General features: G+C 43.3%; 1 protein-coding gene and 1 non-coding gene across 3 annotated transcripts in view; one reads left to right on the top strand and one right to left on the bottom strand.

The window, feature by feature from the left end:
* MERTK (MER proto-oncogene, tyrosine kinase) overlaps positions 1 to 14,648 on the top strand; it is a 119,778-nt gene that overhangs the window by 9,719 nt on the left and 95,411 nt on the right. The window lies entirely within an intron of this gene.
* LOC133065709 (small nucleolar RNA SNORA70) lies at positions 4,254 to 4,388 on the bottom strand. Its single transcript, XR_009694970.1, has one exon. It is a non-coding gene; the product is annotated as a small nucleolar RNA SNORA70 (small nucleolar RNA).

Genomic DNA, 14,648 nt, shown 5'->3' on the forward strand with positions numbered 1-14,648 from the left:
AATGTGGGAGACCTGGATTCGATCCTTGGGATGGGAAGATCCCCTGAAGGGAAAGGCTACCCACTCCAGTATTCTGGCCTGGAAAATTCCATAGACTGCATAGTCCATGGGGTCATAAAGAGTCAGACACGACTGAGCGACTTTCGCTACACTTACTTGTCCGTTTCATCCACCGTTAGTTCATCTTTCACTTAATGGTAAAATGGATTTTCCAGGAGTCTTGGGGGATGGCAGGGGTGCGGGAAGGAGCAGGGCAGAGGGGAGAGGGAGAAAAAGAGAGAGGAGACATGTTGCCTTTATGTTTGGACTGAGATCATAGATACACGAGAAGTTTTTCACCAAAAGCTAAGCAAGCATGTTGGAGTGACTTAGGCTTAGAGAAAAACCATTGCATTTCATAATCACAACGCATAGGTGTTTGTGGCAGCAGATTTTATGCTTGTATGTTTCTCCCTGTCCTCAGACATTAATGGGGTCTTCTGGATTTTTCCCAGTCAGGCCCTTCATAGGTGTTGTCTAGCTTCTGGGAGTCAAGCAAGGCCCCGGCAATATCTGATCATCACTGGTTAGAGCTTTGCCCCAGCTCACTCTGGGATGGGGCCCATCCGCAGAATTTAGGTCTCAGGCTGGAACTTGAGGATCAGGCAAATGCTGTCTGACAGGTCCCTTTTCTTTATAACCTGCTTTTGGGTTCAGGGATTGGGGGTGGGAGGCTGATGGCTCCAGTTATGTCAGCATTCAGAGCCAGTGGACGTCTTAGAATTTGCTTAGCTCTAGTCCTTCCTCTCCTTGGACATACAAAGGAAAGCCTTGTTTATTTTTGAGAAGGGATTGTTTTGCTATTGTAAGCCACAGGGCTTTCAAAGCTGCTCATAAGAGACCGACCTCACTATCGTTGTCGAAAATGAACTTTTCTACAAGTAAGAACAAGCTGTCTTCATGGAGAATATTAGAGCATAAACTCAAACTTGCTGAAAGTACTTTTCTGTCCCGGTGCTGCGTAGTGAATGCGCAGTGAGGTGATGAATATTCATGACCTCCCAAGGGTGGCCTGTTTTCCACTCGGCACAGTTCAGGGCAGGCTGCCTCCACACAGGAAGTGAAAGCACCCTTTGAGGCTCTTTTTTCTTTTTTTTTTTAAATTCGGGCACATGATTTGAAGATTTGTTGATGAAAACAAGGTTCTTTGAAAGTTTGAGGACAAAGGAAAAAGGAAGCTCTTAGACTTTAGCAGGAAATCTACAGTATTAGGTTAAAAAAAAAAAACCCACTTTGAGAGTCTGAACATGTAAGCCCTCAGCCCAGTTGCAACGTGCAGGGATAGTCATGTTGCAGAAACTGCGTGTCTCCGCTGATCACATAGGGGGCAGATAGGTGATTCTGGGATCTCTTCTGGGCAGGAAACGGATTGCATCTGAAAGAGCGATGTGGGCTGGAACAGTTTCTCTCCTTGGGAGTCAGACATAGGGCCTGCATGAGTATGGTCCCCCAAGCCACCGACCCCAGCCCTGTGCCTGACTCTGGCTATAAGTGTCTGCAGCCTAGAAATGGGGCCTGAGGCAGTGTAGGGTGTCCCTTAAAAATGAGGCATGGGACTTCCCTGGCAGTCCAATGGTTAAGACTCGATGCTTCCAAAGCAAGGGGCACCGGTTTGATCCCTGGTCAGGAAACTAAAGATCCTGCATGCCTTGAGGTGTGGCCAAAACCTAACTAGCTAAATAAACTAATAATACAGTCTTCACAATTCCCCGGTGCTCCGGTGGTTAGGACTCAGCACTTTCACTGCCATGGGCCTGGGTCAAAAAATAAATGAAGTCTGGAAAAAAAAAACAGTCCTGCCTGTGTGGCTTCTTTTCTGTGGGCAGCTACCGTTCCCTGCTGCCCTTGCTGACTGTGTCCCCATGATCTACCCTCCTCTCCCCACCCCCACCTCCAGTTCTATCTGGGGCAATAGAAGAGTCTGGAAACACAGAGGTGTATTTCTGAGGATCCTGGATGTGCTCAAAATCCTTCAAGCTAGGCTTCAGCAGTACTTAAGTTAAGAACTTCCAGATGTACAAGCTGGGTTTAGAAAAGGCAGAGGAACCAGAGATCAAATTGCCACCATTCACTGGATCATAGAGAAAGCAAGGGAATTCCAGAAAAACATCTGTTTCTGTTTCATTAATTACTTGAAAGCCTTTGATTTCGTGGATCACATAAAGCTGTAACATTTTTAAAGAGGTGGGATTACCAGATCACCTTACCTGCCTGCTGAGAAACCTCTATGCAGATCAAGAAGCAAGAGTTAGAACTTGACATGGAAAGAAGTACGTCAAGGCTGTATGTTGTCACCTTGCTTATGTAACTTGTATGCAGAGTACATCATTTGAAATGCTGGGCTGAATGACACACAAGCTGGAATCAAGATTTCTGGAAGAAAGATCAACAACTTGAGATATGCATATGACACCATTCTAATGGCAGAAAGTGAAGAGGAACTAAAGAACCTCTTGATGAGGGTGAAAGAGGAGAGTGAAAAAGCTGGCTTAAAACTCAACATTCAAAAAACGAAGATCATGGCATCTGGTCCCATCACTAAATGGCAAATGGAAGGGGAAAAAGTGGAAGGAGTGACATATTTTCTCTTCTTGGGCTTTAAAATCAATGTAGATGGTGACTGCAGCCATGAAATTAGGAGACTCTTGCTTCTTGGAAAGAAAGCTATGACAAATCAAGACAGCGTATTAAAAAGCAAAGACATCACTTTTACTGAAAAAGATCCATATAGTCAAAGGTATGGTCTTTCCAGTAATCATGTATGGATGTGAGAGTTGAACCATAAAGAAGGCTGAGCACTGAAGAATTGATGCTTTCAAATTGTTGGCCTGAAGAAGACTCTTAAGAGTCCTTGGACAGCAAGCAGATTAAACCAGTCAATCCTAAAGGAAATCAACCCTGAAGATTCAATGGAAGGACTGATGCTGAAGCAGAAGCTCCAATACTTTGGCCGCCTGATGCAAACAGCAGACTCATTGGAAAAGATCCTGATGCTGGGAAAGAGTGAAAGCAAAAGAAGAGGATGGCAGAGGCTGAGATGGTTGTTGGATGGCCTCACCAGTTCAATGGATATGAACTCGGGCCAACTCCAGAAGATAGTGAGGGACAGGGAGCCTGGCGGTGCTGCAGTCCATGGGGTCACAAAGAGTCAAACACGACTTAAAGATGGAACAACAACAGTGTGTGGAATTGATGTTAATTCTTCTTTAAGCATTTGGTGTCATTCTCCAGTGAAATTGTTTGGGCCTGGAAATTTGTTTTGTGGGTGTTCTTTAAATTATAAATTCAATTTCCTTACCTGGTGCTATTCAAATTATCTGTTTCATATTGAGCGAGTTGTGGTTCAGTTCAGTTCAGTTGCTCAGTCGTGTCCGACTCTTTGCAACCCCAGGGACTGCAGCACACCAGGCCTCCATGTCCATCACCAACTCCCAGAGTTTACTCAAACTCATGTCCATTGAGTCAGTGATGCCATCCAACCATCTCATCCTATGTTGGCCCCTTCTCCTCCTGCCCTCAATCTTTCCCAGCATCAGAGTCTTTGCAACTGAGTCAGTTCCTCGCATCAGGTGGCCAAAGTATTGGAGTTTCAGCTTCAGCATCAGTCCTTCCGATGAATATTCAGGACTGATTTCCTTTAGGAGGGACTGGTTGGATCTCCTTGCAGTCTAAGGGACTTGTGAGTTGTGGTAGTTTGTGTTTTTTGAGCAATTGGTCCATTTCCTCTATGTTGTTGAATTCGTATGTAGAGTTGTTCATAGTGTTTAGTTATCATTATTATGATTTTTACGGGTTTTTGACAGGAAAGTAGGATTTATTGGTGGGCATGAGTAAGGAGGGGACAGTGCCAAGGCTCTCCTGAGTGCAGGGCCTACCATTTGTCCAGGGGCCATGATTACGATGTATTTAACCACACAGCTATCTGGGATGAGCTGCTTTTCTGTCACCGTGTCTTCAAATTCATCTGTGTTAAACTTGGTAAATCCCCACATCTTGGAGATGTGGATCTTCTGGCAGCCTGGGAACTTGAACTTGGCCCTGTGAAGGGCCACAGTCACATGTTCTTTTTTCTGCAACTTGTTGTGGGTGGACATTATGACTTGGCCAATGTGGACTCTGGCCACTATGCCCTGGGGCTTTCTAGAGGCCCTGCATATACTTGTCTGGAGCCTAGATTGGGGACAGCATACTTGACATGAATGTCCACTGGAAAAGGCTGTTTGCAGGGTCCGTTAGAGCAACCCATACAGGCAGCAGGCTGCAAAAACTATGGAGGAGGCTGCTGTTTGCAGCTATTGCACTCTAGACTCCCCCGGGAAAGGAGCACAGTGGGCTTCAGTTCAGTTCAGTTCAGTTCAGTCACTCAATCGTGTCCGACTCTTTGCGACCTCATGAATCACAGCACGACCGGCCTCCCTGTCTATCACCAACTCCCGGAGTTTACTCAAACTCATGCCCATTGAGTTGGTGATGCCATCCAGCCATCTCATCCTCTGTCGTCCCCTTCTCCTCCTGCCCTCAATCTTTCCCAGCATCAGAGTCTTTTCCAATGAATCAGCTCTTCGCATGAGGTAGCCAAAGTATTGGAGTTTCAGCCTCAGCATCAGTCCTTCCAATGAACACCCAGGACTGATCTCCTTTAGGATGGACTGGTTGGATATCCTTGCAGTCCAAGGGACTCTCAAAAGCATCAATTTTTCAGTGCTCAGCTTTCTTCACAGTGCAACTCTCACATCCATACATGACTACAGGAAAAACCATAGCCTTGACTAGACAGACCTTTGTTGGAAAAGTAGTGTCTCTGCTTTTTAATATGCTATCTAGGTTGATCATAACTTTCCTTCCAAGAAGTAAGCCTCTTTTAATTTCATGGCTGTAATCACCATCCGCAGTGATTTTGGAGCCCAAAAAATTAAAGTCTGACACTGTTTCCACTGTCTCCCCATCTATTTCCCATGAAGTGATGGGACCAGATGCCATGATCTTAGTTTTCTGAATGTTAAGCTTTAAGCCAACTTTTTCACTCTCCTCTTTCACTTTCATCAAGAGGCTTTTTAGTACTTCTTCACTTTCTGCCATAAGGGTGGTGTCATCTGCATATCGGAGGTTATTGATATTTCTCTCAGCAATCTTGATTTTAGCTTGTGCTTCTTCCAGCCCAGCGTTTCTCATGATGTACTCTGCATATAAGTTAAATAAGCAGGGTGACAATATACGGCCTTGATGTACTCCTTTTCCTATTGGGAACCAGTCTGTTGTTCCATGTCCAGTTCTAACTGTTGCTTCCTGACCTGCATACAGGTTTCTCAAGAGGCAGGTCAGGTGGTCTGGTATTCCCATCTCTTTCAGCATTTTCCACAGTTTATTGTGATCCACATAGTTGAAGGCTTTGGCGTAGTCAATAAAGTAGAAATAGATGTTTTTCTGGAACTCTCGCTTTTTCGATGATCCAGTGGATCTTGGCAATTTGATCTCTGGTTCCTCTGCCTTTTTGAAAACCAGCTTGAACATCTGGAAGTTCACGGTTCACATATTGCTGAAGCCTGGCTTGGAGAATTTTGAGCATTATTTTACTAGTGTGTGAGATGAGTGCAATTGTGTGGTAGTTTAAGCATTCTTTGGGATTGCCTTTCTTAGGGATTGGAATGAAAACTGACCTTTTCCAATCCTGTGGCCACTGCTGAGTTTTCCAAATTTGCTGGTATATTGAGTGCAGCACTTTCACAGCATCATCTTTTAGGATTTGAAATAGCTTAACTGGAATTCCATCACATCCACAGTGGGCTTAGTTGGTAGCAAACATAGTATTTCATTATTATACTTTTGATGTCTTCAGAGTCTGTAGTTATATTCCCTGTTTCATTCCTGATATTAGTAATTTGTGTCTTTTTTTCTTTTGTCAGACTTATCAATTTTATTGATTTTTTTTCAGACAACTAGCTCTTTGTTTCATTGATTTACCCTATAGCTTTTCTTTTTTCAATTTATTTCCTATTTTTATTTTCTTCCTTCTTTTTGATTTGGGTTTGCCTTGCTCTTCTTTTTCTATGTTATAAGCACAGACTACTAAATAAAATTTCCGCTCAAAACTGTGTCAAATATGTCCCACATATTTTGATATATTGTAACTTCATTTTCACTCTGTTCAATGTATTTTAAAAAAAATTTCCCTTGAGACTCTCCCTTTGCTCCATAGATTATTTAGCACTTAGTTTGCAAGTATTTGGAAAATTTCTAGTTACCTTCTGTTACTAATTTATATTTATTTCCATTGTAATCAGGGAATAAAAACTGTACCACTTTAGTTCTTTTAAATTTGTTGAGATTTGCTTTATGGCTCACGAAGTAGCTTATCTTAGTTTATATCCCATCATCATTTGGAAAGGATGTGTATTCTGCTGCTGTTGGGTGGAATGTTTTATAAATGTAGTCTAGATTCTTTTCATTGGCAGACTTATCAAGTTCTTCCATATCCTTGCTTATTTTGTGCCCAGTTCTTTTTTCCATTGTTGAAAGAGAGATGTTGAAGTCTTTCCTATCACTGTTGATTTCTCTATATCTCCTTTCAGATCTTTTCGGTTTTGCTTCACATATTTTGCAACTCGTTGCTTTGGTTCATACTTGTTTAAGACTGCTATGTCTTCTTGGTAGATGGACTTTTATCATTACATAATACGTCTTACTGGTAATTTTCCTTGTTTTTGAAATCTACTTTATCTGATGTTAATGTAGTCATCCTGCTTTTCTTTTCGTTGTGGTTGTATGATTTTTTTTTCTATCTTTTGTATTCAACTTGCCTGTATCATTTTATTTGGAGTGAATTTTTTTATGAATGGCAGATAGTTGGTTCATGTTTCTTTACTCTGCCAATCTTTGTATTTTAATAGAAGTATTTAGATCATTTATGTTTAATGTAATTAGTGGTCTATTAGGTGTTGATGTTTTACCAGTTCAAGTAAATTACACAATCTCTACTTCCTTTTAAGTCCCTTTCAGTTCAGTAGTGTCCGACTCTTTGCGACCCCATGAACTACAGCACGCCGGGCCTCCCTGCCAATCACCAACTCCTGGAGTTCACCCAAACCCATGTGCATTGAGTTGGTGATGCCATCCAACCATCTCATCCTCTGTCGTCCCCTTCTCTTGCCCTCAATCTTTCCCAGCATCAGGGTCTTTTCCAGTGAGTCAGTTCTTCACATTGGGTGGCCAAAGTATTGGAGTTTCAGCTTCAACATCAGTCCTTCCAATGAACACCCAGGACTGATCTCTTTAGGGTGGACTGTTTGGATCTCCTTGCAGTCCAAGGGACTCTCAAGAGTCTTCTCCAACACTATAGCTCAAGAGCATCAATTCTTCGGTGCTCAGTTTTCTTTATAGTCTAACTCTCACATCCATACATGATCACTGGAAAAACCATAGCCTTGTCTAGATGGACCTTTGTTGGCAGAGTAATGTCTCTGCTTTTCAGTATGCTGTCTAGGTTGGTCATAACTTTCCTTCCAGGGAGTAAGCATCTTTTAATTTCATGGCTGCAATCACCATCTGCAGTGATTTTGGAGCCCAGAAAAATAAAGTCAGCCACTGTTTCCACTGTTTCCCCATTTATTTGTCATGAAGTGATGGGACTGGATGCCATGATCTTAGTTTTCTGAATGATAAGTTTTTTTTTTTTTTTTGAATGTTAAGCTTTAAGCCAACTTTTTCACTCTCCTCTTTCACTTTCATCTAGAGGCTGTTTAGTTCTTTGCTTTCTGCCAGAAGGGTGGTGTCATCTGCATATCTGAGGTTATTGATTAAGTCCCTTTAGCTCCCCCATTTAAGCATAGTTATCTTAAATATTTCTTCATCATATATAAAATCACATCAGGCAGTGTTGCAGACAGTGTTGCTGGTTATTCAACCATCAAACATAGTTTAGAAAAATTAAAGAGTAGAAATTCTATTGAATTGATCAATATTTTTGTTTTCTGTGTTTTTTTCCTTCCTCCTAATGATTTAGGCTTTATTTTTTTTATTGTTTCCTTTCTGTTTGGAGAATTTCGTTTAGCTATTCTTTTAGAGTAGGTCTGCTGATTACAAATTCTCTTAGTTTTCCTTAGTATGAAAATATTTTGGTTTTCCTTTCATTCCAAAAGAATTCTGAGTTGACATTCCTTCTCTCTTATCACTTAGGAAAACGTGCCACTTCCTTCTAGAAATTCACTGTCATTTGAATTGGTTTCCCCTGTAAGGTATCGTCTCTCTTAGTGCTTTAAAAATGCTTTTTTTTTTGTCTTTAGAATTCAGAAGTTTGACTATAATGTATCTTGGTGTGGATATTTTTTGAGTTTATCTTATTTTGGATTCATTCAGATGTTGTATTTTGTAGGTTTACATCTTTTTTCATATTTGGGAAGTTTTCAGCCATTATTTCTCCAAGTGCTTTTTCAGCCTTGCCCTCTTTGTCTTTTCCTCCCAGAACTCTGATGATACAAATGTTAGCTCTTCAGTAATAGTCCTACAGGCTGCAGAGACTCTGCTCATTTTTTTTACGTTGTTCAGATTGGATAGTTTCCTATTGCTCTATCTTCTGGTTCACTTATTCTTTCCTCTGACCCTGCATTCTGCTGTTGAGTCCATCCACTGAGTTTTCTATTTTGATTATTGTATCTTTTAGTTCAAAACTTCCCATTTGTTTCTCTTCTCACTCTTCTATTTCTTTACTGAGACTTTATATAAAGTATTTGCTAAAAGGCTTCCTATTTTATTCATGAATTTCATATTCATTGAAGTATTTTTTAAATATCTATTTAACTGCACCAGGCCTTAGTTGTGGCATGCAGGATCTTCAGTCTTTGTTGTGGCATGTGGGTTGTTTATTTGTGACATGTGGGATCTTTCAGTTATGGTATGAGAACTCCTAGTTGTGGCATATGGGATCTAGTTCCCCAACTAGGGATTGAACTCAGGCACGTCACATTGGAAGTCGGAGTCTTAGCCACAGGACCACCAGGGAAGTCCCTCATTGAAATATTTTTATGATTCCTTCTTTAAAAGCTTTTTCGAATAACTCCCTGTTATCTTGGTTTTTGTATTTCATTCAGTTTGAGATAGAATTTTTTTTTTTTAATTGAAACCTAGACATTGAGAGTATTATGTGACTGACTCTTATTTGCCTTTTGTTTCATGTAGTTTCCTTTGAACTGCTGTGGGGTTAGAATAGAATTCTACATTCCCCAGTGGGTAGCCTTTCCTTTCTCCAGGGGATCTTCCCAACCCAGGGTCGAACCCAGGTCTCCCACATTGCAGGAGGGTTCTTTACCAGCTGAGTTATGAGGAAAGCCCTGAGTTCCCCACTCAACCTCCATTGACATCTAAGGGTGGGATGTTTTTGCCAGTCAGAGGTAGGGTGGCAGCTCTGGTTGGGGAAAGGGTTGGAGTGCCTGGTTACTTTACGACAGTCCCCACCTGATCGCCACTGACCCTAGAGGAGTAGTGACATCTCTGACTCCCTACTGGGTCTCCTGTCACACCACCCTGCTGGGGACAGGGAGAGATGCCTTATTCATGCCATGTGGAAATAAAAGTCTAGGCATCCCATATGGGCTTTACTAATACCAGCCAGTGGGGGGAAAATGCCACCTCTCTTCTTGGCCTTCTCTGATACCCTCCAGTGGAGCATTTGTGGCACCTCTTTATAGCCTGGTCAGGGTTCAAGTCTGGGTTGCCCACTTGACCTTTGCTGGCATGGGTGGGGATGGGGCCATGGCTTTTTCTGGATTGTTTGCCTGGAGAAGAGCAGTTTGCTGTTTAAAAGCCCTCTGTCTTGCCCGGCTGCCCTTTCCTAGTCCTTTGATTAGAAGTAACAGGCTTTTGTTGTTGTCTTTTGTCTTTGCCTGTTAGCATTTCCAAATCTGGGATACCCCGAACAAGAGGAGACTCAGGGAATTCATCACCACGTTGTTCTTAGGTCCCCAGGACCCTAGTCAGACTACCGTCTCTCCACTCTTCAGAGTTTTTAAAAAAGTTCCTTTTATATGTAATACCGTGTGTTTTCAGGTATACTTGGTGCAAGAAGTAGGGAAAGATCCATTTACTCTGCCTTGGGAGGGAATTCTTTGCCCTCTTGTCACTTGGGAAAGTTATGGACAAACAGTGCTGTCTAAGGTATTTGGTCCTTAGAGATGGTGACCTTTTTTTTAATGATTCGTTTATTCATTTAATTGTTGGTTGTGCTGGGTCTTCGTTGCTACACTTGGGCTTTCTCTAGTTGTGGCGAGCAGGGGCCACTCTTCATTGTGGTGGCTTCTCCTGTTGTGGGGCACGGCCTCTAGGCGCACGGGCTTCAGCAGGTGCAGCTCCTGGGCGCCATAGTTGCCATGCAGCACGTGGGATCTTCCCAGATCAGGGATCAAACCCATGTCCCCTTCATTGGCAGGCGGATTCTTAACCCCTGGGCCACCAGGGAAGTCTGAGATGGTCACATTTTAAAAGGAAATGTTTCTTCCTGAAAAGAATGGCTAAAAGGAATAGGATTTCAAGTATTAGTGGGCTGGAGGGTGTGTATTGCAGGTGGCAGGGCGGAAGAGTTAAACTTGGGGACAGAGCATCTCTCCTGGGTCTTGTGAAAGCCACAGCTGGCCCTTGCAGAGAGCCAGCCCCAGACACGGGGCCAAGCTTCACAACCCTTGCCAGAAAGTGTCCCCTCAGACACTTGGTGTGCTGCCAAAGGGGAAAGAGAAGGAAAACCGCCCTTGGTTGGGTAAACATATATTCCTGCTTCCCTGCCAGAGGCTGAACAAGCCAAGTCAGCGTCATCGGTTCTATGTGTCCGCCTGTGGAAGTCCAGGCACGACTCTCTGTGCCTTGGAAACAAAGCAGATCAGATGTTTCAGGTGACCGCTCACCTCCTCAGTGGTCTCCTCTGGCCGCCGAGAGAAGCAGGCATTACACACCTTCCTTCACAGCCCAGGAGAGTGAGTCCCAGAAGGACACGTGCCTGGGGAAGGGAATTTCTGGTGGTCCAGTGGTTAAGACTCTGGACTTCCACTGTGAGGGATGCAGGTTCAGTCTCAGGACAAAGAACTATTAATAAGGTCCCACATGCCTCTGAGGTGTGGCCAGAACAAGAAAGGACAAGTGATTGGCACAGGGTCATCTCTCTTCTGAGCGACTGAGCCAGAACTGAACTCTGGTACCATAGGCCTTGTTCATCCCAGGCTCCCAAGCCACAATGCATTTAAAACATCAAGGTTCCCAGGCAGGAGACTCCACCCCCCACCCCACCCCCCAGATGGTTTGGGCCACCAGATGGATCCATTCCCTAATACCCTAGGAATTAGGTCTGACCCCAATTCCTCTAGAATCACTAGAGGAGATTTTTTAAAATCTCAATACCTAAGCTGTACTGCTGGCCAATAAATTCAACCTCTGGGTGAAACACAGGCATCAGAGTTTTAAAAGCTTCCCTGGAGATCTGACATTCTGCTGGTTTTGAGAGCATGGTGGAGAGTTAGGAGATGATGTGAAGATTCACAGTCTGAATCTGGAGCTCTGTTTTCTGGGTGCATTAGTGCTCAACTATCAGAAAGGACTGGACTTCCCAGGTGGCTCAGTGGTAAAGAATTCACCTACCAATGCAGGAGACACAGGTTCAATCCCTGGGTTGTGCAGATCCCCTGGAGAAGGAGATGGCAACCCACTCCAGCATTCTTGGTTGGAGAATCCCATGGATTGAGGAGCCTAGCGGGCTACAGTCCATGGGGCAGCAAAGAGTCGGACACGACTGAGCAACTGAGCACGCAAGCAACAGAAAGGACTAGGGGGTCACAGTCTGCTGGGAAAGGTGCCTTTGCAAAGCACTTCTATTGAGAAAAAGTCAAATGCTCAAATCAAAAAATGGGTGCAGGCAGAAGGGGTGATGGGGGGCCATAAAGCCCTTCAGGGTTCTTGCAGCTTCTGCGGCTGAAGTGTGTGCACAAGGTTCTTCTTGGAAGGAGAGCTGTGAGCAGTCCTGAAGAGAGATCTTAGTTCCCAGTCCAGGAATTAAACCTGGGTAACCTGGAAAACCAAGAGCCCTCGCCCCTACACCACCAGGGGCTAGAAGGAAAGTGGCCTGGGTTCTTGACCCTGTTTGAAAGCAAGAATGTTTCAAGGAGGCAAAAACTGCAAAACAGACACAAAGTTTATTATTAGAGACACGGTACAATGTATGGGAGAGAATGACTGTGAGGGAAACTGGGTCTTGTTCTGTCAGTCTTTCCCATCAGGAAGCTTCCATAAGCCTCTTATCCTTCTCTGTCAAAGGGCAGATAGAATAAAAACCACAGTCACAGAAAACAAATCAAACTGATCGCATGGACCACAGCCTTGTCTAACTCAATGAAACTGTGAGCAATGCTGTGTAGGGCCACCCAAGATGGACGGGTCATGGTGAAGAGTTCTGACAAAATGTGGTCCACTGGAGAAGGGAATGGAAAACCACTTCAGTATTCTTGCCTTGAGAATGAAAAGGCAAAAAGATATGACACTGAAAGATGAACTCCCCAGTTTGGTAGGTGCCCAATATGCACCTGGGGAAGAGTGGACAGATAACTCCAGAAAGAATGAAGAGATGGAACCAAAGTGAAAGCAACACCCAGTTGTGGATGTGACTGGTGATGGAAGTAAAGTCCAATGCTGTAAAGATCAGTATAGTATAGGAACCTGGAATGTTAGGCCCATGAATCAAGGCAAATTGGAAGTGGTCAAACAGGAAATGGCAAGAGTGAACATCAACATTCTAGGAATCAGTGAACTAAAATGGACTGGAATGGGTGAATTTAACTCAGATGACCATTATATCTGCTATTGTGAGCAAGAATCCCTTAGAAGAAATGGAGTAGCCATCATGGTCAACAAAAGAGTCCAAAATGCAGTACTTGGGAGCAATCTCAAAAACGACAGAATGATCTCTGTTCGTTTCCAAGGTAAACCATTCAACATCACAGTAATCCAAGTAATGCCCTGACCAGTGACGCTGAAGAAGCTGAAGTTAAACAGTTCTATGAACACCTATCAGACCTTCTAGAACTAACACCCCAAAAAGATGTCCTTTTCACCGTAGGGGACTGGAATGCAAAAGTAGAAAGTCAAGAGATACCTGGAGTAACAGACAAATTTGGCCTTGGAGTACAGAATGAAGCAGGGCAAAGGCTAATAGAGTTTTGCCAAGAGAACGCACTGGTCATAGCAAACACCATCTTCCAACAACACAAGAGAAGACTCTACACATGGACATCACCAGATGGTCAACACCAAAATCAGGTTGACTATATTCTTTGCAGCCAAAGATGGAGAAGCTCTATACAGTCAACAAAAACAAGACCAGGAGCTGACTGTGGCTCAGATCATGAACTCCTTATTGTCAGAAACAGACTTAAATTGAAGAAAGTAGGGAAAACCACTAGACCATTCAGGTATGACCTACATCAAATCCCTTATGATTATACAGTGAAAGTGAAAAATAGATTCAAGGCATTAGATCTGATACACAGAGTGCCTGAAGAACTATGGACGGAGGTTCGTGACATTGTACAGGAGGCAGTGATCAAGACCATCCCCAAGAAAAAGAAATGCAAAAGGCAAAATGGTTGTCTGAGGAGGCCTTACAAATAACTGAGAAAAGAAGAGAAGTGAAAGGCAAAGGATGAAAGCAACGATATACACATTTGAATGCAGAGTTTCAAAGAATAGCAAGGAATAAGAAATAACAAAGAATAAGAAAACCGTCCTCAGTGATTAATGCAAAGAAATAGAGGAAAACAATAGAGTGGGAAAGACTAGAGATCTCTTCAAGAAAATTAGAGAGACCAAGGGAACATTTCATGCAAAAATGGGCTCAATAAAGGACAGAAATGGTATGGGCCTAACAGAAGCAGAGATATTAAGAAGAGGTGGCAAGAATACCAGTTCAGTGACTGAACTGAACTGACATTATACAGGCGAGCACACAGAGAAATGGTTTATTTATGTCGGAGGCAAGGCAGAGATCCACCTGGGAGGAATGTGGGTGTCCTGAGTGAGCAGGCGCACAGCAAGGAGGCGACGTAAATCACTTATACAGGACAGTCCCTCCAGGTCTTCATTTACCTTTGGCCAATTATCTTTTTTCTTTCTTCACACCTGACTGGTCCGTTCAGTTCAGTCACTCAGTCGTGTCCAATTCTTCGAGACCCCATGGACTGCAGCACACCACACCTCCCTGTCCATCACCAACTCCCAGAGTTTACTCAAACTCATGACCATTGAGTCAGTGATGCCATCCAACCATCTCATCTGTCATCCCCTTCTCCTCCCGCCTTCAATCTTTCCAAGCATCAGAGTCTTTTCAAATGAGTCAGTTCTTCGCATCAGATGGCCAAAGTATTGGAGTTTCATCTTCAGCATCAGTCCTTCCAATGAATATTCAGGGCTGATTTCCTTTAGGTTGGATTGGTTGGATCTCCTTGCAGTCTGAGGGACTCTAAAGAGTCTTCTCCAACACCACAGTTCAAAAACATAAATTCTTAGGCCCTCAGCTTTCTTTATAGTCCAACTCTCACAGGAAAAACAATAGCCTTGACTAGATGGACCTTTGTTGGCAAAGTAAT

The sequence above is a fragment of the Dama dama genome, chromosome 11, assembly GCF_033118175.1.
Source record: "Dama dama isolate Ldn47 chromosome 11, ASM3311817v1, whole genome shotgun sequence".
NCBI lineage: Eukaryota > Metazoa > Chordata > Mammalia > Artiodactyla > Cervidae > Dama > Dama dama.